At 42.8% G+C, this 26,936-nt stretch overlaps 1 long non-coding RNA gene across 5 annotated transcripts in view; it reads left to right on the top strand.

Moving 5' to 3' along the window:
* Nucleotides 1-580: 580 nt before the first annotated feature.
* LOC308197964 overlaps nucleotides 581-26,936 on the top strand; it is a 70,164-nt gene continuing 43,808 nt past the window's right edge. For all 5 annotated transcript variants that reach the window (XR_013953478.1, XR_013953479.1, XR_013953480.1 and 2 more), the window contains exons 1-3: nucleotides 581-681; nucleotides 25,630-25,728; nucleotides 26,780-26,871. This is a non-coding gene — a long non-coding RNA (uncharacterized lncRNA). The remainder of the gene's footprint in view (nucleotides 682-25,629; nucleotides 25,729-26,779; nucleotides 26,872-26,936) is intronic.

The following is a 26,936-nucleotide window of genomic DNA, read 5'->3' as shown; positions in this document are numbered from 1 at the left end:
CGAGCAGAGAAGTGCACTCTCAGCTGAGATTTCACAAGGTGATAGCTCCTCCTGCTCAGCCTGTGGTCCTCAGTCACATCCCTGTCACCAGGCAGGGCTGAAGGCTCGGGGAACAGTCGGCACTTTGTTGTCCAATTCTAACCTCTGTTTGAACCAAAATCCTGCAGGAGAGCTGGCGACCTCCCGGGGGGCACTGCTCTCATGAGAGAAGCTCTGGCACTGCTCACGTTCACCTCAGTGACAGAGATCAGACAGGGAGCCTGCACACCTTTTTTTTTTTTTTTTTTTTTTTCCAGTTCTTCAATGACTCTGACATCCCCTTTCTTTGGGAGCTGAGTTTAGGAAAGCAGCGCTTCTTTTGAAGTAAGGCCCGCACCTGTGGCTAACTCAGGTCTCTTCCCAGGTTATCCCCAAATGGCTGCCGCCATCTGGCACCCTGGCTGCCCCAACACACGGCTTCCCCAGCTGGGTTGTTTCCTCCTCCAGCAACAACACCTGGACTTGCTGAGGCCGCACAGGTGAGAGGAGATTTGGGGAGGGTCGGGGTTTATCAGCCCCTCTCGGGTGGTAGCCAGTTTCCCTCAGACAGGCTTTAGGAGCGCAGCAGCAGAGGTTGAGCTTAGCCTGGAAATACAGAGCTCTGTCTGAGGGAGGAAGGAAGAAATGAAGTGAAAAATAAAGGTATGTGCATGCGTGCTTTTGGAGACCCTTGCTGCATCCCACACAGAAGAAAGAAGTTGCCTGTGCTGATGCCTGTGCAGAGCCAGCCTCAGCTGTGTGGGACAAGCAAATAATGGTGGGCTATATTACCCCCTCAATTTTACACAAAACTTTTGAACAAACGTTCAACAGTGCCTCTCCTGAGTCTTTGGTTGGCAGTGGTCAGTGGCCTCCTGATGTCACAAAGGTCTATGTTGCCTATGGGACAGAGAAACCTACCAGCAGCCACCTGCACAGTAGGTAACAAAGTCCCATTGTGAGCCAGCATCCCCGTGGCACGGGTAACAGAGCGAGTGGTGTGCCCGTGGGGCAGTGTGACCGATGGCTGGAGAGGTGTGGGGAGCCTGGGGCAGATAGCCTCAGCACGCACACTTGTCCTCTTCCTTCGAGCGCATCTCTGCCTTACAACAAAGGGAAGCTGTGGAAGAAGTGACTGCTTCAGGTATGCTCAGCTTGTTTTGAACTTGTACACGCTGCAGTGCTTCTCACTGATGCAAATGCCACAGTCACGAGAAAAGAAGTTAATTGAAAACATCTTTTCTTTATTATTTTAAAGCAACTATACCTGTTCATAATTACAAGAGATACACAGTTAAAATGACAGGGGAGAAAATATATCTGAAAGGTAGCAATTAAGACTTTAAAACTTAACATTCATATAAAAAAAAAATCTCTGGCAAAATTTGAACCATACTCTGAATTGTTAGCTGTATAGAGTCAAAACTTTCAAATATTTCCTATTTTATCATAATGAAGACAGGACTGTTGAGCGCTGGCATGATGTCGCAATTAGTCTAATTAAATTCGTCATTTCTTCTAATGTTAGATGTGGTCTAGCATCCAGACTGAGTAGTATGACAATTTATCATCAGTGTGGGCATTTCCAGTAAAATAGCAAATCTAATAAACCATAATTACTTCTTGGCATTGGAATTGCTATATTGAAACTCATTATAGTAATCATTGATTTCTGTCTAAAGATCTGGAAGTATTTGTTTAAAAAATAATAACATTGGCAAAACAATTTACCTGAAAAAAATTAGATTTTTTTTTTCCTATGATGAGGTGGCAATTGCAGCACAAGAAGTTGTGGGTCTGAGTTTCTGCAGTGTGGTCACAGTTTTGCATGGGCTGTGGCAGCAATTTGTTTCATAAAGCTGAAAACAGCAAACAGGATGCCATTCAAATAGAAGGTGTTATAATTGGTAATAACATTCTAGCTTACACTTTAGTTTTCTTGTATTGGGTAACGTTGTTCTTTAAGTTTTCTACTTCTCTAAGAGTTCTTGTAATTGACAGTGAAACATCTTGAGCTTTTTTCAAGCATCTGTTTTAGTTTCAGTTATGATTTTATGCAGTGGGGCAGTATTTACTTATTTAAGCTGTTATGCAGAAGCAAATGTGGAGATGCATGATGATAAAGTCAAGTTTCAGAATGCACGAAATTACAATTTCACAGCTTGGAAACAGGCAAAGATTTTTAAATTTAAGGTATCAGACTTTTTTTTCATTACCCTCAAATGAATAGATGTGTTCAAGGTCTGCCATTGTTCAAATGCTTTTATACCGAGGACCTCAGTTCAGCCAACACTTACCTCTACTTGCCTGTGAGTACTGTAGGGTTTAAGCACGTACTCATATTTAGCAGGTGTCTGGCAGCTTCTCAGCCTTAACAGCCTAAGATTGCCTTTCTATCAATAACACAGTGATTAAGTTACCCATACCAAAATTCCCTCCTGACTATATCTTAACAGATAAATGTATATTGTGTGCTAGCTGAGTGTGATAGGAAAATTACTTTTTCCTCTAAGTTGCTTCTTCCTTAAATGAAAGTGGCTTATTCATCCAAGAAGAGTTTAGGAAAGAAAAGCTTCTGACATTTCGTCTTTGTGTTTTCAGAGACTGCTGATAAATGTAGCCATAAATGCTTTTATTTTGTGATTTAAATGAAAGTGATGGCCTAGGTATCTGTAGTCTGACAAGCTCTGCAGCTCCTTCTGGCTGGTGAAGGCATTGGCATTTCCTTGGGGGTGCAGCGGTCCCCAGAAGGCAGGATGCTAACGTGATTGCAATGGGAAAAAGGTTTACCAGATCGCTGCAGCAAAACACTTTTCTTTCTGAAATGATCTACCAAGTGTTACAGCAGAGATCGAGAAGACCCTACTCATCCAGCGGGGACATGGGCAACAGCTGCTGCATCTTCAAGTTGTGCGTGGGTGGCAGTGCACATGTGGGCTGGTTTCTCAGTTTGGATGGGCGCAGCAGCGAGGAGCGCTGAGTCATCTGGAGAGACTTTCTCTGAGTTTCTTTAAAATAGAAAAGGAGGGGGAGAAAAATATTGTTTCGAAGTGGTTGCTTGGAATTGCTTCTGGTAGGGGCAGACTGCAATTACAGATGTGCTCAACGCTGCGTCTGCTCTCTTGATAAATTCAGTATTTGTGCTGCTGTCCACAGTATCTATTTCAGACAGCTTGAGCCATAGCGTTCTGCCTGCAAGACAGAGTGTGAGCAGAGCTTGCAGATGCTGACAGAGCCTCATGTTTGTGTTCCTTGCTTAGATTTGCACTGATTGGTGTAATGAAGGGACCAAAGGATTTTGAAGTCAGGGCACTATCAACGTGCGCTTTTTTCTGTAAGTTTTATGTCTTTCTGTAGACAGAATGGAAATTGAAGTTTGAAGTGCACCTTTCTTTGCAGCTAGGCTGTTTAGCCTTGCCTTATATTTTGAAAGGGTTAATATTGATCTGAGGGCGTTACTCCTGTTCTAGTTTTTTCTATCACGTTTTCTAGGCATCCAATTGCTTGATTGGATTTTTTTGACCATTGCTGTGCCTGGAGCAGAGATTCTTTTTTTTATTCATCCACTCAGAAAGATGCTTTGTGAATTCAGAGTTGTGCAGCACACACAGCTAGCTCTTGCAGAACATCTCGGCTCGCATTACACAACACCGATACCTATCTGTCCTGTGTGAGTAGAAAGGGTAGCTAAAAACTTGAAACCTAGCTTCCTAACAGCCAGTGCTCCTAAGTGTATGCTTTCTTTTCGGGTGTGTTAGAGATAGGAAAGTTGATGCTTCATAAAAGCCACTTGCAATTTTAACTAATCTTAACCTTAATCTTAGTGTGACTTTTTTTGATTCTGCTGCTTATGGTGTTATGAGAACATTGTCTTACAGATATGGTTGATCCACACATGACAGAAAAAAAGTGGCTGACTTCAACATTCTTTTTGCACATAGTATTTTTTCCTGAAATTTTTCAGACTTTGAATCTCAGCATGGCTTGAGCAGAAATTTTCAGGAAGATCCCTCAATACCGAGCATGCTTTTCAGTCCTTCAGAAAACAATCCTAAACTATTCTTGTAGCTATAAACTGGTCTCTTGTGAGGAGCTGTGCGTTCGGACTTGTTTTGATTCATGTTTCATTTCTAAACATGATGTAAATGACAGTTAAGATCCTCTGCAATGCAATAGCACCCTTTCTGTACTGCCTTCTGTGTTACTCCCAAAGTGGCTGATGCAGGCTGCATGCCTAACAGCAGAGGATGGGACTGCATTTGGTGTCAGTCAGTAGTCAGTATCTCACCTGTTGTCAAGTGATGTGCTGCTGAACAATAAACAATATCTTGGACCAAATGCAGCCTCAGCTGAATTGCAACTGGAGAAAGGGAGTGATCGGAAGGGAAGTATCCATCAAAAGTCAAGAAGGTCTCCCATCAAAACACTTTTGAATGCTCTACGAACCTCTAGGTAGACTGATGATCTTTCAGATGAGAAGGGAAAGATGTGAAATAGAGGAGCGTTTTGTGTTCTGGGACATGGGGAAGGATGAAAAAGCAATTTTTCACTGCTTTGGGTTTCATAGAACTTCTGGAGTTGTATGCATTGCCTCTTCTGTCTGTTGATGATATTCTCCACCAGACAAAGTAAAAAGCAATTCTCATTTAAAAATAAGTGTCTGAAGTTTAAAACTGCTGAAATACTCCCCCCCCCCCCCCCCCCCCCCCCACTTTTTTAAGGACCATTTGGTAGTTTCACTACATTGTTTTCCTCAGGTTTGTCATGGTTTACAGCCTGGTTGGAGTTGAAATTTGTGATGTGCTGAAGCTGAAAAATTTCATAGGTTCTCCTTCCTATTTTTTTCATTAGGTAAAGTGGCTTACCTAATGAGATGTACCTTTAAGCTATCTTCTTTACCAACTTTCAGTTAAAGTGTTTCTACTCTGTAGGTCCGAGTGCTGTTAACCCAGGTATTTAGGATGTAATTAGAAACGAGTGCTAAAGTTTGGCTGTGTCAGTGACAACTGACCTCCCTGGTGGACCTGCCTCGTCCTGAAGATGGGTTGCAGTGGCCTCCTCTCCTGGGAGAGGAGCAAGCCAGGCCAGGGTGAGGTGGGAGATCTCCAGTGTGTGTGTGTGCTTGAAGGATAGTGGAGAGGAGTGTGGGCAGTCAGAAGTTGAACAAATTTGTCTGAGGCTCCTTGCAGTTGCCTTCTCACACCTGAGAACATTTTAAAATGCCAGTGAACTTTATTCCTGTATTATTACATAGCGCCTTACAAAATCTGTTTGCATTTTTGAAGTTGCTCTCTGCCATGTTGCAGAGAACTGGCAGCTGCTGGATGGTCTGCACCACCAATTCTGCTGCACTCTGGCACCTCTGCTTAGCCATGGCATGGTTACATATCCAGTAAGACCTAAGAATAGTTCATATTTCTACCTTCTAAAATTCATAAAGTTCACCTGCAGGCTTCTACCCTTGTTACTCCTATCTCCCACCCCTACTTCAACGCCTGTTATACTAATTTGCAATTACATTGCACAGAACTAATGTAGTTACTTTGCACAACTGATTAGTGTCTAATACCTGTTGTATTTCTAATTTAAACAATCACCTTAAAATTATTCATGAGGACAGCATTGTGCTGATCTTTCTAAGACTAATCCCTCCTTTGGCATTATTGGCAGTGCAGGTAACAGTTCCTGGCTGTATGTTTGTTTCTTTCCTGAGGACCATGCTTTTTCTTGCTTATAACTTTGTCCAACTACCAGTCCTTTACACAAGACTTTTTTTTAGAAGTGCTTCAACCAAAATTGAACAAAGTTCAGGGAAAAAGAATCTTGTTTTGCTCCTGCTAAAAATGTTCTTATAGCTGTTTCCAGTGGTGTTAGTAGGCTTCTCAGTCATCTGCAGGCAACAGAGTGCTGAAAGAGTCAACCTCTTATATGAAGAGATCTAACCTCAGTCGGTAGCAGGGGAGATGTTGGAAGCAAACCCCAGTGCAATCAATCTAACCTTCCCAGAATTTCAGTGAATTGATTTGTGCAGTGTAGCTAGGTAAGTGTTCCCTTGTCTGGGGGAGTGTTTCTAGCTGACAGGGTCCTGGCCCACAGTACCGAGCTCCTCCTGATGCTGCTGCTGCTGTCGCTCCTCCCTGGCTGCCGGGCAGGATGGCTGCGGGATGCCTGGCTCCCCTCCGGCCGTCCCAGCTGGGGGCTTTAGCTGCCAAGTTCTGAGCGTGTACAAACCGAGGTAACAAAACATCTGGGAGGCTTAGATGAATATGGGTACATTTTTGTCAAAATAGCAAGAAACGTATCCGTAATACTAGTCTGTTCTCTTAGCCAATGCTTCTCCGCCACTTAAAAGCATGGAGACGGCTGGAAATCTCAGCTAACCAGACAGGAAAATATTGCCACTGATGAAGAAACATTGTTTTTACCAGTCTTGCTTTCAGATGAGACAAGTTTAGGAAAGACTTAAATCCAATTTAAAATAAACATCACGAAATTGGCAATCCAACTATCTACCCTAATTAGAAATGACCAGGGTGGTGCTGTCCCCTCTTGTTGGAAGTACAGACATGCCATGAGGGGGAGCTCTCAGGGGAGGCAGAGACCTCTGAGAGTTAGCACCAAAGGAAGTATTGCAGTAAAGATATGTCAGTAAAAACAGGTGAGCTGTATGTCCTTTAAGTACCCTATATATTAGGAGAAAGAAAAATGTTCTAGAGGAAAGTACTTCATGGGTGAAGGTGTTGGTGAGACCTTTGAGAAACAGTATCTAAATCCTCTACAAATTTGCTTTTCATTTTAGCAAGAAATACCTAGGCGTTGATCTCTGCATAATTGCTTCTTAACAGATCAGTTCAAGTGTATCTGTAACCTATAGGGCTTGCTTTTTTCTATTGTATCTACAACCATCCATTTCTTCTGAAGATGAATTGTTTTGATGTATTAAAATGTCTAAATTCTGCAACTACTCAAATACACTTTGCAAATATGAAGGTGTTATTAATGTATTTCACAAGGTGCTGATGCACTAATCTTTGTTATGATAGCTGCTGGTTGAGTGAATTTTGTACGGTAAATTGTCTAATGGGATTGTCCTGTTACTTTAATCTCATAACATCATTTATAGGAAAGGTGAACAAGTTGCCACTTGAAAATCTGTGTATGTCTCTAATAGCTGTATTGCTAACAAGAAAAAATGATGCAACTTAGGCTAACTGAAAGGATGCTGATGTTTTTGAGAATAGCACAGGTGTTTTTCCCCATGCCAATCACCATTTTTTCCTATTGTAGACAAGTTTTTCAGCCATACAAGTGAATCTGTCTGCTTCCCTTTGTGCTGTCCCTTGTAAGCAAATAATGGCTTTTGTGCGTCTGAAAGATCTATCTTAAGCCTCTTCCTTTTTCTAAGTCCACTTGACATTGGTTCTGAAATATTAAATGATCATTCTCTACAGGTCCAGTACTCCTGAAAAAAGGGAGAGGTAAGGCAGGTTAGAGTTCCTTCTTAAATAGACCCTAGTTACTGCAGTGATGTACTCAAAGAATAAACATTTAAGATAATTAAACACTAATTGTCATAGTTAGGTTTTTCACCCTTCTTTACCACAGGTATGATTTTACAATGTGCATCAATCACTTTTGGATGTCTTTTTATATACAGCTGTATAAAAATGCATTTTTTCTGCTGCACATGGCAATTTGGAATAAAACAAAGTGCTGCCACTTAAAATGTTTTCAGTGCCCTTTTACTGAGTTTAGGCCGTTTCAAATGACATTTCATAGGTAGCACAGGGACAAATCATCAGCAGGGCAGTCATGTTTAGCTGCTCATTAATGGAATCAGTGTTACGAAGCATGGACTGGCAGAATGAACAAAGCTAAAGCAATTACTAAACTCTCTGCAGAAATGTGTAGAAAATTGAGGGTCTCATTTAAATTGTTAACATCTTACCAATATTAGATTTGAACCCAGAAACAATTAATTTGATCATCTGCCATACATACAAATTATAATGCGGCTGAAACAGTGGAGAAGAGGCTTATATTCTCCTTTGGTGGGAAAAGGAGTAGGAAAATAATGTAATATATAGTTGGTAGGGCTGATTTTAAACTGGGAAAAGAGTATTGAGTCACTTCTCTTGAGCAACTTCCCAGCTTCTCATTCTGTTTTGTTATAAGGTGTTTATATAAGCTGCTCATCCTGCTCCTTACCTCTATTGAAGTCTTTTTTTTCTTGCAGTAGTAGAAGTTGAGGTCTTGCACACAATTTTTACCAGCAGACAGATTGGTGAAGTTTTGTCCAGGTGTACACAAGTGTGACGTTTTGCTAATGTAGGTTTACCACATCTGTAAGTAATAGTACTTAGAGCAAAGCAAAAAGAAATCTCTCTTTAAGGGTGTTAGCCCAGACATGTCTAACTCCTAGGAGTCAGCTCTGCTTCAGTAACGTTTTTACTTACTGCAGGTGAATACATACCAACATATACTGCTGCTTGATGCCACGATCTCAGCACTCCTGTTACCATCTCTGTTTCAGATGGCATGTTTTGGCATGGAAAAGGCAATGCGCGAGGTTGGCTGAATGCAGTGTGGAATAAGGAGCTTTTTCTTACTAGTGTGCAGGGGGCATGGGTGACCAGAAAGCAGAAAAGCAGGTGCTCTTGTGGGCATCAAAAGTGCTGCGTTGAGATGCGTTGCTGAAAGCATGTGGGGAAAGATCTGTGCAGCTGAAAAGGGCTGGTGGAGTGTCCTGAAAAGCCAGAATAACTGGAGACATGCTGGGGAGGAGGTCTGTCCTGAGGGGTTAGGTGGAGGTGTTTTGTGTGTTGCCTTGTTCCCTGTGAAAGGGCGGAGTTGTTGGGAGGGAGAGGACACAGTTGGAAACCAAAGGGAAGGCACACAGAAGGTGCCCCTGTGCTGCACTTTGCTGCCGGTGCCTTAATTACTGTCACTAGTTGTGACCTCGGAGCAGCAGGGCTCGCTCATCAGAGCTAGCTAATCAGCCGCAGAAAGCATTCCAGTCTTTCTCAGGTGTGAGTTGCAACCTCGCCAGTTACTAATCCAGAGTCCCTCGCAGGAGCCCAGGCTAGGCACCACTAACATCTCGCACCACACCAGCCAAGCGATTAATGTGCTGATTAGCAGTGGTTCTTACAAAAAGAGACCAAACCATGCATTACTCCCAACATAAATCTCTTGCAGTGGCGCTAAATTGGGTAGGAGCAAGGGAAACAGCCCAAATGAAGCTCATACCTTGCTAACAGGCCAGTTAGATAGACAGGCTATAACTTTTGAACAGCCTGGAACAAATCTGTGGTGTGTATGGTTCCTGAAATGCCTACATTATCTATTGCTTAATCAGTAGTTGTGTAAGAAATCACCGTGGTTATCGGAGCATGGGAAACAGCTTTACTGCTTCCATTAAGAAGTACCATTATGCTATAGCAACGCATTATCTTCATAAATCATTTGTACTGGGGGTATATTTGTCAGGTTTCAAACAGATTGTGTAATTATCACATAATTTTATTTCAAGGGCTCATAACAGGGAATTAGATATGACATTTGGTAATATAAACAGTGCAATTGACTCACATAGCAGTTAGCCATAAATGTTTAAAGAACTTGGCTCTAAAGGATTTTTATAATGCTGTTCGACAGCAGGTTCTCAGAATTCATATTGTACCTATGGCGTATATAAGGACAGCTTGTGAGTCGCTGGATCGGCGATGAGATGCGCTGAGCGTTGGGAGGTGAGCACCAGCACTTTGCAGCATCAGGGCTGCAAACGGTGCCCACAGTGCTCCTGATGGGAACAGCTAAAGGGGAAAAAAAGCAAGCATAGAAAAGGTTAGAACTGTAAAACTTCTTACATTTGTTATAGAGAACCTCTTAAATGTGGAAGATTCAGGAATTTGAGTGGTAATAGGCTGGTAGTTAGAGTACTAATGATGTCTGTTAATATTGCTTTGTATGTTAGATCTGTTTGTGCAATGTTTTTGCAGAAATGCCTTGATGGATGTAACAAAATAACCAGTGACTTGTCCTATGTCTAGCTCTGTTACCTGCTGCTGAAACCCAGTAGTGTCCAGAAACTTTTTTCCTGCAAGTAACGGGGCTCTTCGTTTACTGTACCCTCGGTATCTTAAGGAGCTGCGGTATGGCATGTAGGGGTGCCAGCCCTCCTCCAGCAAATTCACTCATTTGCTGAAGTGTGGTGAAGTGTCCTTTAGCAAGTTGCTTATTTTCATTATTATTCCATTTGTTCCGCTGTAAAATGAGTGTGAAATCTTTTGCCTCCTGCAGGTGCCCAGAGAAGCTGAAGTAAGTGAAGTCCTCGGGTACCCACAGGGTAAATGCAGGGCCTTGTTTTTATGGTGCGATGAGGCTGTATGGCAAGCTTACAGAGGGAGAGGTTGTCTGGAAGCACAAGTACTTGCTCTGGCTCCCAGGCTGACGATAAGGCTGGATGTCCACATTCATTACCGTGTGCATCCTGCCTTTTGATTCCTGTATTACATTGCTAAATGTGAGTGTGTGATCTCCTCAAAGTAGCAGCTTCCTGTCTTGTTCTCCTGGTAGCCCTTTAAATCTGTGATCCACAACCACGGAGCTGATAGCTCTGAAATTAGTGTGTTTTTCTGGAACGTTTTTTTAATACTCTTTAAGTAGGGATTGATGTCAGAACGGACATCTGCTGTTGCACTGCGCCCACTGGAGTGACAGCAGGGTGCAAATAAAAATTACTGTTATTAAGCTTTTTTTCTAGAAAGTTTTCATGTAAACCCTGGCCTTCACTGCTTTTGGACTGTTTGTTTCTGCATCATGTGGTACGCACTAAATGTTTCATACTTCTCAGCATTTACAAATTAAATAGCACGGGTTTCAATCATTGTTATAGCCCTGAGTAATACAACTTTCACAGAACGTTTTCCCCTTACGTTTCTGTAATTGCTTTAATACCCAGAGTTATGATAAAATACTAATGTGTTGTGTAGCTGAGTACTCCAAATGCTGACTTCTGGTGAGAAGGGTCTGGCGGTGGTGCTTTAACCTGCTTTTCACCACGGTCCTGGTGAAAACCACGGTACCAGGAGAGCAATACCCCTGTGCTCCCACCTTTTTCTGTGGGAGAATCTCACTTTTTGAGACAGGAGTGGTCTCCTGCAGGTCCACAAGTTTGGGCCAACACTGCACAGGGTATTTCCCAGAGCATCCTGCTCTACCTATATTCTGAGGCTTCCTGACATATCTGAGTCCCCCGTTGCTCTGGATAAAATTACCTATGAAATCAAGTGCCTTAAGAAACACTGATGCTTAGTTTCAGCATTATTTCTGCACTTTTTTTTTCTATTTCAGAAATAGAGATCATAGCTGGCTGCTGCTGAGGCTTTTGCTAGTTCATTGTTTACCCAAGGCAATATACTTTTTTGCTTCTGTCACTGTCAATTACAGCAAAATCCATTATCCTCGTGATTAACAACGGGGCTTTATTTCCATCTCAAAGACTAAAGGCTGCAGCAAGGAACTTGGGAGCTTGGCAAATTGGGTTGATTACAGGAGTGACACATGGGTGATGTCCTTGACACCAACATACAGATGGTGATACTGCCAAACTCTTTATGTCTGATTAATTGAGCGAAGGCCTTTTGAGAAGCAGTATATCCTGAAGGCACTATGACTTGCATCTTTGATATATTGTTCCAGTTGGCTCTCTGCAAAGATGGTTAGCATTTTATTTTTCACAAAAGCAAGTGAGATAACTTGCTGCCAGAAGTTTTAACTGAAATTCCAACAGGCTAATGAGAAACAAGCTATGGCTATGTAGTTGGCCTTTCTATTATTTTGAACTTGTGTTGCATTTAATTTTATGTAAAGTCACATAATAGTTGATAACCCTCTCTCTTTCATCCGTAATGGGGGCCAAAAGCAACTGAGGAAAACAAGTGTTTAAAAGGAGTGATTTCACAAAAAGTTTGAGAATCCTAATTAAGGAATACAACAAATAAAACTACTGCAATAAAAACATGTACTGACACGCTCACAAACAAGATCACAAACAGTGTCAGTCCAGGGAGTCTGAAACATGAAAAAACACTGATGGTTGTCAGCTGGCCTGAAAGGGGTAAGTCCTGCCCAGTCTCATTTATTAAACTGAAACTAAGTGGAAGTCTTATTTATTGCGCTCCAGATGAACAGGAGCTTGAGGTCAGGGAGAAGGACTGCAAGGCCGAACCCTGCCTTTGTTACCTAACCAGTGACGTGGCGCTTTGGTTACACGACTGGTGGTGCATCCGGCAGACCCACCTAACCCCCTCCCTGCTTCCAGATGTGCCAGGTCTGGCTTTGGACTGACCTTGCTACCCCTGGGTACCCTGACCTGTGCCGATCCCATCCCTCAGATGAAACTTGGCCAGGTGTGAGACAATCAGCGTGCCTGTAGCTGTTTGTCTGTGAAAGAGGGTTTTCCTCAGCATCATCCTGTTCTTCAGCTAAAGGCTGTGATCTATATTGACTTGCATTCTTGTGAAATAAGGTAAGACCTTCTCAGTGGCATACTCAACTCCATTTGCATTACTGCATCCCCACTGCTCTTTGCTGTATTTTGTGTTTGCTGTTTGGGAAGGGAGCACGGTTTTGGTCTCTATTTGCACAGCACCCAGCACAAGGGGCCCAGGCTGAGGACCAGGTACTGTGGAAACACCCACAGGTCCTCCATGTGACGCTAGGTTAAGCAGCACTTCGCTTGTGAGGGTGAGTGAAAGAAATCAGTTTTCATGTCAGCCTCAGCTGTGTTAGGTGACTAATAGGGATTGTGTCTCTTCTGTGTGAGATATGCACGGCATTACAACACCCCTCATTCTGCAGCACTTATCCTGCATTACTTCAAGGTATTTAGCAAACCCTAGGCAGGATTTGGTGGCATGCAGGAGGCAGAGTACCAAGGGTGCAGCCCGGGGACAGAGGGATTCATATGGCTTTGACTGCTCTGGCACCCTCTGATCGTTCACTGCTCTGGGGCTGTGTGATGTGAGCCATCGCTGTATGCCAACAGCAGAGCTGCACAAAGCCACTTGCTCCTGACGCGACCTTTCCAGCAGCTGCATTCCTGGCACACCCCTGGGTTGCAGTTCCCAGGAGAGTGGCCTGGGAAGAGCCTCTGCAGGGCTCGTGTTAGGGCTCCTCTGTGTGAGCCAGCGCTTTCGTAGGTTGTTCAGGGACTTGGGCATGGCAAAGATCTTCCCTTTTAGAAGTATGCCCAGTGCATAAATAATGCATGTCCCTGTGTAGCAGCAGCTGGCAAAAATGCTTGCAGAATATCAGGAGCTAAATGATATTGGTGTGAAAGACACAGAAGTAAACATTTAACTGTAGCATTTTGCTTTAGTAATTTGCCTATTTGATGTGCACTGGGGGTAGAGAACCTTCTGTGTTATTTTGGCCTTGTCAGACAAGATCAACATTTTAGTCATTTACTTGGATTATTTTATTAAAGGTTTCTCATGTCTTGGGAGATCTCTGGAATCCAATATATAGCAGATCTTTATCAGTTCTTTTCTACCCCAAATCAAGTAACCTACCACAAGCACGTGCACTGAAGTAATTCCCAAAATTTTTGGTCTCTGGTTCATAGGGGACTGGGTAAATATGAATTTCAAAGGCCAAGGGCTCTAAAGAATATATATATATTTTATAAGCTAACAAAGCTCACGAGCTTGACTACAGCCCCAGCAGTTATGATAGGGAATGGAGAGGTGCAAGGGTAATTTAGGGCTTTGTCTGGTAAAAACCAACATCTTTGAGTCATTTGGGAACCTGCAAGAAACAGGCTTGTACTGCTTAACGCACGAGCTGCCAGTTTCTTCAGGGCCACTCCTAATGCAGTTAGTACAGTCTCTTTGTAAGATGCTGAGGCACAGGTGTTTGTTACTTGGCACCTCCTCTTGCAAAGGAAGACCGAGTCTTTAGGTGACTCTTAGCTAGGAAGAGGTTGACTTGGTTGTAGTAGCTGCTTGGTCTTTCATCAGTAACTGAGAGCAGACGAGAAGCCCAGGAGGCATGTCTTTATTTAATGTCTTTATTTAGACCCTTAGAAACAGGCAGTATCTGATTTTCCATTACCACCAGGATCAGGTCATCTAGCAGCCTGTCTGTGCCATGTTGAAGCTATCAACCAGATAAGCAAGGGTGAGGGAAATGCTGGATCTCACTACAACCTTCACAATACTTGTAATCAAAACCAGAGCATACTCAGCCTAATCTCAACTCGTATATACTTTGGTGCTTTCGTTTGGAGGGGTAATGAAAGAAATGTGCAGGAATACTTGGTTTGCAGGGAGGAGTGATTGATGTTACAGCAGCAGTGACAGCATTGGGGAATAACAAGTGAGTAAGAGCAACACAGTCTCTGAGCAGCAGATGATGCTCTAGAGAAACAAGATTTTCCCTTTCTGGTCTCTGATGGGGTGAATGCTTGATGCCAAGTTTGCTCCAACTGTTTTCAGCAAGTGCTGGAAGAAAAACAGCTTGAGGTTGCCCTGGTGCCTTTGCAGCCTGCAGAAGGCTGTGTGGCTGTGCCTGCTCAGCCCAAGCCAGCTGCTGTGCACTCCTGGTGTCATGCTGGGTGCAGCGTGGGGTTAACGCTGGGCAGGCAAGTTGGCCTGGACTGCTTCTCCATCGGTGTGTGCCACTGTGGGATGTACAAGCTGCTGTGGTGCTTGTGCTTAAGGCTATGGCGAGGGAAGAAAGCAACTTTTCGAGTCTGCTCCTTGGCTTCCACTCTCTCAACAGCAGAGAAGTAAAATCATGTTATCTGCCTTATCTGGCTCCTTAAAGGAAGTGAAGTCATTGCAGGTAAGCCCCAGTGAAGGCTCTGTCAAGGAATATACAGGGAGCTAAAACAAAATCCTCTTCCTCTGGGAAAATTCAGTACAAAATGAATGATACCAAATCATTCCTGCCAGGGAGGATTTATCCCTGGTAACTCAGAGGTAATACCGGAGAAAGATTTTTTTTTCTGTTGAATTGTACAGTGTATTACTTTCTCACTGTTCTTTGACAAGATATTTTGTTCATAATTACAAAAACATCTAATCTATTACTCTCAGCTGTATTTCAAGACACAAATTGGACCCAAGGCTTCCTCATACCATTGGAATGTGGGCTTTCTTTTAAAAATAAACATCCTGGGTAATTTTTCCCTCTAATTTCACGGTATACAGTGAAATAGGGAAGGTTCTTTGGAGTGAGAAATCATAAGAACAGGTTTGCCCGTTTCTTGCTGTTCCTCTACCCATGCACACGAAGCTATCAGAGACCAAGGTGGGCTTCACGGAAGCGCCCTGTAACTTCAATAAAAGCTACTGCAGTGCTTTGGTCTGGGTAATTCCTGCCTGACTTTAGGCATTCAGTGTAAATGTTGAAAAACTAAAACGTCTGTGGGTAATGACTATCACACTGTACACCCAGAGTGCTGGCACCCTGGGGGTCCTAACTGGCTCCCTGCCATCATTTGAGCCTCTTCTGCAGTGCCGGGGTGGTAAAGGCGGTAATTGATATCAAAGGCATTCTGTTAGTTTGGAAGGTAATACCACTTTGCAACTACCTCTGGGAAACCTAAATGAATTTACTTTAACTGCTAATTCTGAGTGTTGATAGATTTTCTTAAAGAATTTAGAGAGAGAAGTACTTCGCAAACTTCATAGACTTTCTCTGAACTGGAGATTAATTTTTTTACATGGATTTAGATGTAGACAATGAGTGGGATATAACTTGATCGTTCTAATTTTTGTCCTAAGGGGTTTTTTTGAGTTACCTTGAGGCAATTTGGCTTAACTAGTCTGTGATGTTTGCTGTCACTGTTAGGACTTTACTATGGTTTCTCAACAAATGGAGAAGGTATATAATATAACATTTGCTTCTAAGCATATTTCAGTTTTTCTATTATAATTCAAAGCAGGAAAAAAAAGTCCTACTTTGCTATTGAAGCTATCGGTGCTAGGCTTGTTAGAAAGTTGTTCTCAATTTTAAAATTAGGTCTTAATTTTTCTTAGCTTGGAAATCCAATATCACGTGTCTAAGTCACGTTTTAAAATACTGACCTGCTGTGCATGCAGCAGCAGTTTCCAAATCCTGATTCAAAGACAAATCTCTGTGCAGTGTCCCAGCACTGTTCTTTACCTGAATTTGATGTGCAGAGCTCCAGGGTGAGCTGGAATCTGGGGGGCAAGAGGGGGGTGCTGGGGAGAAGTGGTTGTTGGAGGTGGGTCAGGCACCTACTGGAAACACCTGGAGCTGCCTTTCCCCACTGCTGTGGCTGAGGCTCTGTCAGGGGGTGTGATGCTAAGGGACCTCAGCACCGTTGGGGGGGGGAGGACCCTTGGTTTGGGGAGGTGACGGGGCTTTTCAAGGGTTCAGGCAATGCAATAGGAGCGGTTGGTTTGAAGCATTTTCTTGCCTTGGCCTTGGCCTAGTATTGTGTATTTACCACCAATTGCTTCAGTGAAGTTAGGAGAATATTGTTAACATGTGTTTATGGAAATTAAACATATAGATAAAAGCATCCTGAATATCACTTATAGATAGATTTACTCCCAAAAAAAGCATTTGAATATATTTGTTTCAAAATCAGTAGCGTTAAACAGGCTAGAAGCCTACATTTAGCCCAGTCTATCTGATGAGTTTTTACCCCCCCCCAAAAGTAACTGAACAGATTACTCGGGGACAAATAATGCAATAGAATAATGTGTAAAATAAGTCTTGAGGAGAAACAGGAGTGGAAAAAATACAATTATACATGAAGAAGAAACTTTATATGACAGCAACCTTTTACAAGAGGCGGCTTGTGATGAATTTCCATTCTTCTAATGGAGTCCTGGTGGATGACAATAAACACTGTCAAGATCTATTTGTGTAGCGAAATCACACCGAGTGAAGCTATTTAGAAGTTTTTTGAAGGCTCGCTTCTCCATCAGAATATGCCAATTTGTCATAAGCGAAACGCTTCACGGAAACATGCTGAATTGGATTCATTTTTCAAGGCAGGGCAGGCTGTGCTGGAAGCTCGCCCGGCTGCGGCTCCGAGCTGGGACCTGGCAGGCGCTCGGAGCTGACCTGGGCTGCATGGGCTGCTTGCAGGAATGTATTGCAGCTGGAAGATGCTTGCCTGGGAAGATATTTTCTTTCCTGGAGAAATGTCGTTTTCTTTCTGGAAATGTCAAAATAACACAGAACTTGGAGTTTTTTCTTTTTTTTCAATTCCATTTTTCTAGACAGCTGCAATACAGAGCTCTTCAGAGAAAAGAGATTTGGGGATTAGCCTGACTGGTTTGTCCTGAACCACATGGCAGATAAGCGGAGAGATGATCTCTGGACATAGATATTCTCACATTAGGTTATCTGCTTTGTACTGCCTGTTCTGTGAAGCAGTATTTCCCAGTGCTGGGAATGAAGCCTTTCAGCAAACATTGGAGTGGGGAAGAAACATAATTACCAGCTTCAGATGAATTATGGTGAAGAATTTATGGAAATACCCGTTTGATTTGGAAACGAATCATATTTGCCAAACTTCAAAGAATTGTTTTCCAAAGCCATCCATTACACTTAGCTTTATTGGTGAGGTGTTACTGGAGCGCAGTTCCAGGTTTCAGCCTTCTGTGCTTGGGGCTCTGGCAGAAGCGGCACCACCAGGACATGTTTGCTAGTGAAGGGAAAACATGAGAAAAATGTTTATCCAGTCAAATGTTTTGTCTGATTAGTGCTAATCAAGCCAGCAGAGGTGATTTAGTAATATTTGGTTAAAAGGTTATAAGGCTTCATTTTGAATAATATCCAACCAGCAACTGTATTAAAAGAAAAACTGAGAGTTAATTTGGCAAATAGCTTGCAGTGAGTAATTAATCTCTTCCAGTTACATTTAATTTTCTCTTCTTACGTTATCCCTCAAAACATCATAGTACAGCCCTCATCTCTGTCAGCTTACTGAATTGAGCTGTATTTTGGCAAATAAGCACCACGCTGTCACTGCTTCAGCTTCATAGCTGCTCGCAGACGTGCTGGGGAGAGCTTTGCTCTTACCGGTGCCTGGCTGTCAGCTGTGAGCCTTGGGGATGCTGGTGTCTGATACCACCTCATGCCAGCCAGCTCAGTACCTCAAGAATATCAAACAATACGAAATGCCACTCTGAGAACAGCAGTTTGGCCCACCAGCAAGCCATGCTTATCTGTTCAGCTGTATTTTCCATTTTCCTGTGCTGCAGAGGATGGGGAGGCAGCGCTGGGGGGAGACTGCTGTAGCACCTGCTGCTGCTGCTGGAGGAGGAGGCTGCTGTCTGCCCGGAGCCATGGCCTTGGGCATGCCGAGAGGCAGCAAAATTCAGCCTCGTCTCCTCCTCCCTTTGAAACTACTGAAACTGAGAGATTAGTAAAAATGATAGAGAAATGAGAAGTTTGACCCAAGCCTTTGAAACGTATGGAGGTGTTCTGGAGCAGCTCACTGCCTTGGAGCTTGTGATAAGAGGCTTTGAGGACTGAGGTCCTGTGAAACTCTTAAAACCTCGCAGTGAGGGTAGCTTTGCCTTTGGCTGCTGTTGCATTACTTGGAGAGTGAAACTTGGGGTGGGGAAAATCATCTCCAACAGATTTATCCTTGTCTGTGGCTGACAGCCGCATCCTGCAGGAGACATGGGTCATGGTCCTAGGCCACAAGGTAATGGCCCCAAAGTTTTCTAGGAGCATTCAGCTGAGGGCAGTACATGAGAACAAAAGGAGTTCATGTGTCTTTTGGATTGTTGCTGTCTGGAAGTCTCACAGCTCTGTAAAAGTTGGAGGAGATGCTCTGCACTCATGTGCTAATGGACTTCCCTGCGAGCAGCTGCGTGGCTGAATGCCTCAGTCTCTGAAAATGGTGTTTTTTTGTTAAACATTTCTTACAGTACCTGGCAAAACATGTCAACTAATAGGAGGTGAGTGAGGCAAGTACTCTTTACTCCTGCAGTGAAACCAGCTGGTTATAGATTTAAGAAAATGAGTTGTTGTGTTCTGTGTCTTAATCCTTGTTATTACTGTGTAAATGACTCCATCCAATTAAACTCTAATGTGTTGACTTTATTATGCGGTGGCAGATTGGGCTGATGCTCTAACAACCACTGTAGCTCATTGGGAAATAGGTGTGCTCAAAGCACGACAATGCTCTGTTCAGACAAACGGCGCGAGCGAAATTGCTTTCTCACCGTGTGTGTTACGGGGCAGACCTTACAGAGCTCTTCCCATTGCCTTCTCCAGGCTCATTGTGGGCTCACCGTGAAGCCGGTAGGAGCCTTGCCATTGATTCTGTGGGAGCAGGCAGAACTCAGCAGTGAGTGCTTCTCCAAAGTGGCACTGTGTGACACTACGGGGTGGTTTGATGGGCTTGGGTCGCCTCGCAGGGATATCCAGGGATTGAATTCTCTGACAAGTGGGGTTAAGGCTTCCTCTTCTCACTGGTTTGTCTCTACACAGACAATGCTCTGAAGTGCTTACAGTCTCTTCTTGTGGCCATGGGAGCTTCTTGTTCTGTTTTTTTTTCCCTGGCGTTTTTGAGGCTTGGTTGTAACATGCTCTTAAATTCAACTCATCAAAACATCCTTAGAAATTTTTTTAGAGCCACTTATCCAGTTATCAGCCTCTGTTCCTATTGTATGCATTAAAAATTTGAAGAGTCACAAAAGTTGTCTATAAATATATGCTCAGTTAATGTGAGAATGTATCGCTTCCCGAATTTGACAACACGCACTGCACTTAATCAGATAATGATGTTATGAGTGTAATTTATAGAAGTAAGTACTTGAAGTAAAATCTTTTTTGCAGTTATATAAATACAAAATTAATTTTGATCTGCTAATTTCCTCAAAAAGTAACTATTGCAGATTCCACGTGGACTAGCGTGCTTACCCACTCATCCAAATCTCTACAGCACTCGGTAGTATCAGATCAGAGACTTTCACTTCTGTTAAAATTACATCCAGCTACTTGACTGAAGTTGAAAATATTTTCCAAATTCATTAGATATTTACATGGAGCTGGAAGATAATATCTTCAAAAGAACAATTTCAAAGGTGATTTTCCCTTCTTTTGCTAATCAATGCGCAAGCTTGTTCTCGAATCAGAAATAAAACCCCATCAGAAGTTCAAAAGGAACAATCTCGGTGCATTAGAGGAAGGGTTCATCCCTGTGAAAGGCTTTGATGGGGGATGTGGGAACCTTGTTGCAAAATAGTACCTTCCTCCACATGTTTTAGGCTGTCCCTGCTTCTTCACAGCACAGGCTAGCCTCGTAATAGGGTGTGCATGTTTAGGTTGTATCAGTGAGCCAGATAGAGGAATCCAAATACCAGGCAGAGCTGGGCAGTTGAAAGGCTTGCTGTCCTGTTCATGTGCACATCAGGAATTTTGGCTGCAGCTTCTGCTTGCCCCGGCATCATCTCCTTGGTTCTGGAGGCTCTCTGCTATGGGGAAGTCTCGTCTGAGCGGGTGAGTTACTTGTGGGGGCTGAGCGGGGTGGTCTGGACCCTGCAAGCAGCAATGGTCTCTGCGCTGGCACAGCTTGGGTGCTGAGCCCCTGTGCGCGGGGCTGTGCTGGTAGAGAGCCTGGGACCTCGTACCATCGGCTTCTCTACCTCTGCCTGGCTGTCTTTATCAAAGTCTTTGAGAAATCTGGGCTGTTATCTTCAAATGGGGCTGATGGAGAGAAATGTTGTGTTCTCCTGATTTTCAGACCCACTGTGGATTGGTTTGAGTGTGTTTTCTTATGTAGGGAAGCATGCTCCTTAGGAACTATTTTCTCTGCTGTGTAACTGATAGTCACTAGGCTAGACAAACGTAGAAACCTGTTTTTTAATATAAGTTCATGCCATGCTTTTCTATAAAGTCTATTTTTATTTTTCTTTTCAACCAAGTGCTATATCTGAAAAAGATCCATAAGATTTAAATGACTGTGACTCCAATCCAAAGCCCAAGGCTGGAGTTCATTTATTGCATGTTTGGGTCCTAGGTAGTTTAGTTAAGTAAACTTTCATTATTTTCTCTTGTAATATTTGAATGGGTTGTAAGGCATTACTTATGCATGACTTTGTTTTAAATATACGACCAGCAACTTATTAATATTTCTAAGTTCAGATGTACCTAATCACTTGTGTTGCATTATGAATCACCCTGTTCTTTCCTGTGAGTTTCCATGGCAGGGAGGGATGCTTGGGGAGTACTAATTGTACTAAGAGATGCAGAAAATCAGAGTATGGAGCAATTTTTCAAATTTTGCACAGATTCAAATGAAATATCCCCTATTCCTTCCAGGTCATTAGTTTAAAAGGTCCTTAAGTTAGGATAACTGTGTTAGTCAGGAGAAGGCTGTATTAGGCAACTTGGAAATTGAATTTATTATCAGTGTTATGAAGACTTCTTCAAGGATGTGGAATTTTTAATAACCTTCTTTTATGTTGAACTGCCTGCTGCAGCCTTCTTGGGAAATAGGAGCTGAAGATGAAATGAATGCTGCCATGTCTGCTTCCCGGCTTTACCTTAGCAATTTTATAACTGGCAAGAAACACAAAATCCCTTTTTTGCTGTAAATCAGTGTCTTCAAAAAGAGCCCTGGGATGGTACAATGGGTTACAGTTATTCCATGCTGTGCTAATGGAAAACTTAGAACACGGTTAATTGAGAGAGCAATCACTGTACTTTTTGAAAAGTCAAGATAAAATCATTCTTCATAATGAAAGAGGAAATAAGGAGCATTTCTGGTGTTCAATGCAGTCAAGCTTTTATCTGGCTTTCAGCTGACATCAATCTTTGTGCACAGGCCACCAAGGCTGAAACCTATCACAACCTGCCCTCCGGGGGGCTTTGCTCGGGAGGGAATGGCGAGGAAGTAAAGGGGAGCAGCAGCTTTGCTCAGCAGCCCAGGTGGCTGTGGGCATGGTGTGTGGACCTCTGGGGCTGTGCCCCAGGCGAAGGAAAGCCCGTGTCACCCCGGGGAGCTGTGTCGCTGGTGTCAAACTGAGCAGGATGCGTGTCTGGAGGCTGAGAAATACCTGGGACAGCAGCTTTTCACCCATATTTTGTACCTTACTGAAAACTTTGGTTTCTTGTTTCTTCCAAAAATAGATTTTTAAGCTTCAGTTATTGGGGTTTTTCTGTTCGATCCTTCCCCATGCTTTTCCTTTGTGTATCTTGGTTTCCTTCCACGTGACCTTAGCATGTGCAAAGTCTTAAAAACGAGTGTTCAAGGAGCCCCTGTTCCTCTCTGTGCTGGCTTCGTAGCATTCGTCTGAAAGCCGGAACTACAGAATTTGCAGGGGTAACGCAGCACAGCATTTAATAGTTGCAGGTCTACTGCTGATGCTTTTTGAAGTATTCCAGCTTTCAGCCTGTCGTATTAAGGGCTTTGAATAATGAAATGGGGCAGGATTCATATACAATTTGGGAAGTAGTGATGCTGAATGTTTTCTTGCATGTGGAACAAAGCAAGCTCTCTTCCTTTCATGGTTGGCTCTTGCTGATTCCTCCCTCTTGACACAGCGTCAGATTCACTCCAAGAATGCTAACTACAGCTTAGATAAATGCTGTTTTTCAGTTTTTTCAGTTCTGACAGCTTCCTATATGAAGCACTTCTGTGCTGTACACAGGCTTATGAAGTGTGTTCAGAGGTGGCTTAATCACATGTGGTGGTATGCATGTTGAGAGAGGGTCCAGGCAGAAATGAAACTAATGGTACCTTTAAAAAAAAAAAAAAGGGCAGGTATAAGAATAACCAAAGAATTAAATATTTGCTTAATAGACTTAACGGTTAAAATTTTCAAGGCCATCTATGTGATTTGAAAATTTTAGCCATTGCGCAAGTGGTTGGAAGTGCAGATCTAAATCCTTTGTTTGGCGTTGAAAGTCTCAGCTTGTCATGGAGGTGTGGTTCATAGAAAGAAAAGTAAATACAAACACTTTCTCATTTTCATTATTTACATAATTAAGTGGGTTTTTTATTGTTATTTGCATGTAATGAATATTTTCTATTGGATAGTTATTGTAATAAAGATACCGTCTGGGGGAAATCTTCATGTATTTATGGGAGAACAGCTGTCAACAGTGGCAGATAAGACTCAGACTCCTCTCCCCATGAAGAGAAAGTGCTTCTGTGCTATGTTTGAGGCACTGTGGTTGTCCACCAGCACGGGGACCTGTGCCTGCCAGCTGTACCATCTGTTTCCCAGGTGAAAGCGATGTGATGTCTGCATGCTCACCATCAAGCTGCATCCATTACTTTTCTTCTGGTGTTCCTCTTCCAAGGCTAGTAGGGAAGCATCAAGAGCTTCTTCACGTTAACCCCTGAGGAAGTCTTTGCTGAAGCTCTTGATGGCATGTATATCTTAAATTTCAAAGGCCATAGTGGAATATCTGTGAAAAATTCACGTGCAATGAACTGAACAACCCTTTGGAGACTTCCAGGCATCACTGCGAAAATGGCTGTTGAGGTTCTGTTAATGTTTCCTGATGGCTTCTCGATAAGTTTCCATTTGAGCTCATAAGAACCACTGCTTTCTTGGTGTTGCTACCTGTGGTAGAAACCTCTGATTGCAAAGATTTTCTTACTTAGCACTGAGGAACTTTTCTTTCTTCCCTGAATAGGAGTTGCAAGAGCAGGAACACTAGGTGTTTTTTTTTTCAGGCGAAACAGATTCAAGGAAAATAAACTACAAAACCTGCATGTATTTGAAAGGGATTCCCTGTTGTGCACTAACAGATGTGCGTGCACCATGTTTTTATAGCTAGAATATGTATATTTACATACTTGCATACCAGCGTAGCTGTACAACAGTGAATTGGGGGTTTGGAAATATAAATCTTCAAAAGTATTGTTACAGAGAAGTAGTCTTGGTACGCAGCTATTCCATCTGTCTCTGACAAGGGGATCTCTCTGAAGTGCCAGAACAGCAAGCAGGTTTGTACTTGGCCCATTTTTACTGCTATGCATAAATTATATGACTGCATGTGTATGCATATATTGACATTGCTGTGTATACAGTGTGCGTTCACAGCTGCAGGTTAGTAGATGGCAGCCCTTCCTTGGGCTGGATTTCCACTTCTGCTTCTGGGGTGCAGCTGCTCAAAGTCAGAACTTGCTTGGCAAAGTACAGAACTGGTGAGTGCAGGTGGAAACCATTTCACAGCTTGAATTTTCTTGGATTTTGTACCCCGCTTCTTAGCGTGATCTTCAGAGATTTACGGCAGAATTGCCAGCTGTTTATTTTGTAATCAACAATACTTATTAAATGTTCTTTACTTTAAGATTCAGGTTGAAGAAAATACCCAAGTGAGGAAATCTGAGGGGAAAGTGCTGATCCTGATGTCTGCTGTGCCAAAGCGCAGCATTTGATCACAGGCTTTGTCTTTTGGTTGTTATTACATTAAATAATGTGTCTGCCGCTTGTAGATCAACAATAGATTTCCACTGCTTTGAGTGTTAATCTAGCTCAGAAAGACAACTTGGTCTCTCACTCTACAAGAGATCCTACACCTAGAGATAAAATCAGCCTGAATAGCTTTGGTTTTAGATTTGATAGCCATGACTCCTTTCCAGGAAGCTCGTTTTAGGTTTTACTCCCCTCCATGCCAATTTAACCAGTCTTTTCTGCTTGAGCTTGGCAAGCAGAAAAAGAAGCAAGAAACCAGCTTTTAAGTTGTTACCAGCAGAGAAAAAAGGTAGGACCGAATTTGAGAGAAACCTGGTCTTGGAAGGCTTTCACTTACTGCTGAATCTCAGAGGATTTGGGTAACAGTAAGAAAAACAATTAGTGAATTAAACCCCAAACCTTTAGTGTCTCTCACATGCTGTTGAATGAGGGACCCAAATGACCTTTGAGTGTTTATTGCTTGATACATGTGTTTAGGACGGTAGCATTGTAGAAAAGAGGTGGGAAATTTTGGACTGACTGAAGAAAGATGCAACATTAACAAATCACTGAAAGCTATTACAAAGTGTCTCTGTCCTCTCCTTGGAGAGGGTCCTGCTACTTTTCTGGTTTAAAAAGCATTGTAGACATGGATTTATAGTTCCTTGCTGTCCCAAGCTAGCTTATATTCTTAAGCCATTTGACATCAAATCAAAGATTTCTGGAGCTATTAAAAGCAACTTTGTTGTGTGCTTTGTAGTTTAGACTTCCTTACCTTTTGGTAAGGCGGCTGGATTTTTCTTTTATTTCTTCTTGGGCTTCTCAGTCAATGAAACAGAAAGCACTGAGACTGTGAAACAGCCTGGAAATGTTTTCTCTTCCATCAAGAAACACAACATGTCCTTTCAAAGCTTAATTGAGCAGCACAAAGCTAATTAGCTGTCCGAAGACATGCCATTTAATTCACAATCCAGCATTAATTTGTTCTACAGACTGAGCTTATCTCATATATAAATGCCTTTGCCCTGTGGCTTTCCAAACAGCTGCAATACACAAAAAAGACTGATAACTCTGTCATTTGGATGTTGCTTGCTTCCTTCACTTGTGCATAAAATACCGAACTGCACGTGAATTGTAACTGGAAAGTTTTCACTGTCACAATGAAAAAATAATTTGTATTTTTATTCCCTTCTAGCTGGGAATAATGTTATCGCTCTGGGATGCAAAAGCCATCATTCGAGGTTTGCGCTAGATTATCGTTTACAACCTGCTAATCTAATGTGTGATTTTGATGGTATGTTGAATAAATCGTTTCAAAGCTTTTTTTGTGGATAGTAACTAATTGCCTTATCACTTTCTCTTTATTGTAAAAATCCTGAGCATATTTGTTAAGCTATTACAGCACAGAGGAATTACTACAGTTAATGCGAAAGAAGTTTTATGCTGCTAATCTTTGAAGCATATAGTATCATTTTCTGAGACTATTTAACAAATTCTTTCCCTTACCCATCTTCAGTAAGAATGTCCTGATTTTCTTAGGATATGTAATGAGTGAGTTCATGAAGTATGACTTCTCATGCCCAAATACTAAAGCCTATAATGTTACACTGGCTGCTTTGCTGAACTCGTTGTTCTAGCAAATGTTTGCAATTAATTTCCCCTCCTCTTCATATGAGTTGATGCCTTTGTACATTATGCTATCTCTGAAGAGACCCATTAGGAAAGAAGTTCAGAGCCTCTTTCTCTTTGCAAAGCCAAATGATCTGCTTGGTCCTTATAAACACGTTTGCAGTAAGGATCTTGCAGTAAGGATATTTTTAAACATCTGTGTTCAAGATTTTGGAGGTGCTTGTCTGGACCTCCAGGCTTTCCCCAGGCTCTGCCATATCCTCAGGGGCCAGCCTCTGGCAGAGCTTCAATTTTAGGATGGGTCCTAAAGGCTGAGGGGGCAGAGGTGCTGCTTTCCTGGGCTGTCAGCAACTGGGAATAGGGAAAGAGAATGTGAAGGGAGGGAGGAATGAGAGAATTGTTGTGGAAGAGGCTAGAAGAGACAAATGCGTTAATACTTTTTTGCCAGTAGAGTGAGATGTAACTTCCCGAAACTTAACTCTAATCCATGTAAAGCAACTCTGGGTAGGGAATGAAGATTTATCTCTTCTAGTAACATTTTTTTCGTGGAACCCTTTCTCACAAATGGCTTGTATGGTCCAGCTGGCAGGCAAGTCAAATATAATTCCCTGTCAGCATCCAAGTGCATGACTGGGGGGTCTGAGAACTTTGGGGTTTGAATTTCAGCCTTAACTGGGTATGGCAGCGTAGGCCAGCGGGACTTTTCTTTCCCTTAGGTGGGCTGCAGGTTTTGGCTGCCTTGTGAAGCTGGAATCTGGGACCTGCCTTGTTCACTCAAGCCCCAGCTGTCCCCAAGGTCCCATCCCAGGTAAGGGCTTGCTGTGCTCCAGCAGGGCTGACCTTCCTCCAGGCTCAGCGTGAGGGCAGCCCCAG

This window comes from Anser brachyrhynchus, assembly GCF_964034855.1.
Source record: "Anser brachyrhynchus genome assembly, chromosome: 7".
Taxonomy (NCBI): domain Eukaryota; kingdom Metazoa; phylum Chordata; class Aves; order Anseriformes; family Anatidae; genus Anser; species Anser brachyrhynchus.
This window is presented reverse-complemented; position numbering and strand designations above follow the sequence as displayed.